The sequence below is a fragment of the Manis pentadactyla genome, chromosome 12 (assembly GCF_030020395.1).
Source record: "Manis pentadactyla isolate mManPen7 chromosome 12, mManPen7.hap1, whole genome shotgun sequence".
Classification (NCBI taxonomy): domain Eukaryota; kingdom Metazoa; phylum Chordata; class Mammalia; order Pholidota; family Manidae; genus Manis; species Manis pentadactyla.
This window is the reverse complement of record NC_080030.1, coordinates 15,315,646-15,317,786: the sequence shown is the minus strand read 5'-3', so window position 1 is coordinate 15,317,786 and position 2,141 is coordinate 15,315,646. Positions and strand designations below refer to the sequence as shown.

The following is a 2,141-nucleotide window of genomic DNA, read 5'->3' as shown; positions in this document are numbered from 1 at the left end:
AGGGTCTCAAAGTAACACATAAGAAAACAGAGAAGCGTGTGTCTTCCTGAATCCCTTGGGACTGTGTAGACAAAGTAGTGTTGATCATGCTGTGTAGACAAGTCCCGTTTCACTAGAGGGAGAGTTAACCATGTGAAATGATGACACCAGGTCAAGTAAGAAATGCTGAACAATATCCGTCTGGTTTAAAGACATGGAAAACAATAGAAGGAAATGTTAGTGAAGTGATGGGGAAAAGTCTGTAGGGGCCTTGAGAGTGACCTGGCCATGGGGAGATGGACTTCATGAGTTTAGGACACTCTGCCAAGAACTTTGGATGTGAGGAGAAAATAGAGAGGGTTGTACCATAAGATGTAGTTTCTCATTTCAGACATGAGAAAACATTTAAACGGAAGAGGAAATGTTCCATTTGATTGTAGGAAACTAAAGTGGTACTCCTATTTACCATAAAGATTGGAGTCATTCCATATGTTTTAAAATGAATGAATTTCAGAGAATCCCTGTAAATATTCTAAATCAAGGGAATTCCTAGCATTGCTTCTGAATAAAATATATTTGACTGCTTCTTTCCTTTAATTAGCATCATTTTATTTTCTGAAAGGAGAGACGATATTTTTTATCTGTGTCTTGCTTTGGAAGAGTCCGTCTATTTTACTGTGATCACAGATTCCCTGCCTCTAATGTCCTTCTTTGAATATTTTTTACTCAATTACCTCTGCGTAGGTGTGTATAGAGAGATGAATAATACAGAGGGACAATAAAGAGTTCTAAGAAGACTGAGTTGACCATGATTGAGAAGTATTGCTGATGGCACTGTGAAGTCTTGGTGGCTGAATGCAGGACTAAAGAAAAACGGAAATCCAAAATAAAAACACAGTGGCAGTTGTCTTTCTCGCTTCTATTTATTCAACTCTCTTTTTCTGTCTTTCTTTTGTTATCAAAAGGTGCCTAAATTACACAGAACCACAAAATCTAACAGATGTCTCAGATTCCTCCTCCTGGGCCTCTCAGAGGATCCAGAGCTGCAGCCCCTCCTCTTTGGCCTCTTCCTGTCTGTGTACCTGGTCACCGTCCTGGGGAACCTGCTCATCATCCTGGCCGTCGGCTCTGACCCCCACCTCCACACCCCCATGTACTCCTTCCTCTCCAGCCTGTCCCTGGATGACACTGGTTTCAGCACCACCACCGTCCCCAAGATGCTGGTGAACATCCAGACCCACAGCAAGTCCATCTCCCATGCAGGCTGCCTCACTCAGGTGTCCTTCTTCTTCCTTTTTGGGTGTTTGGACAGCCTACTCCTGGCCGTGATGGCCTATGACCAGTTGGTGGCCATTTGTCAACGCCTGCACTACCCGGCCATCATGAAGCCCCACCTCTGTGGCTTGTTAGCCCTGCTGTCATTTCTCATCAGTGTTTTGGACTCCCAGACTCACTGCTTGATGGTGTCCAAACTTAGTTTCTGCAGAAATGCTGAAATTCCTCATTTCTTCTGTGACGCTTTTCAGCTTCTCAGCCTTGCATGTTCTGACACCTCCACCACTTCCATGTTGATGTATTTTATCGGTGCCTTCCTTGGTGGTATTCCCGTCTCAGGGATTTTTTACTCTTATATTCAAATTATTTCCTCCATTCTTAGAGTCCCATCAACTCGTGGAGTACCTAAAGCCTTCTCCACCTGTGGCTCTCAGCTGTCAGTGGTTTGCTTGTTTTACGGCACAGGCCTTGGGGTGTACCTCAGTTCGAATGCCTCATTTTCCCTGAGAGAAAGTGCTGCGGCCTCAGTGATGTACACCGCAGTCAACCCCATGCTGAACCCCTACATCTACAGCCTGAGGAACAGGGACCTCAAGGGGGCGCTGTGGAGGTTGGCAGTAGAACAGTCTAATATCAGCACCTGCGCTGTCTTTTTGGTTCACAGGACTTGAAAAAGCAGCAAAATCCAATATGCACAAGAAGAAATCTCGGCTCTGCTGCCACATAGTGTGTATGTAACTACATGGCTTTTATCTTTCTACTTACACAGTTTTTCCTCCTAGCTTAGCTCTAATGGGATTGGGAGAATTTGGACTCCCAGCTAGGTTGCGGTCCCTCCGGGCCTATGCATGGTACATCAGTATGCCTTTCCCGGTTTCCTTATGCAT

At 45.0% G+C, this 2,141-nt stretch overlaps 1 pseudogene; it reads left to right on the top strand.

The window, feature by feature from the left end:
* The first annotated feature begins 787 nt into the window (after nucleotides 1-787).
* Nucleotides 788-1,925, top strand: LOC130679734 (olfactory receptor 18-like; annotated as a pseudogene).
* The last annotated feature ends 216 nt before the right edge of the window (nucleotides 1,926-2,141 follow it).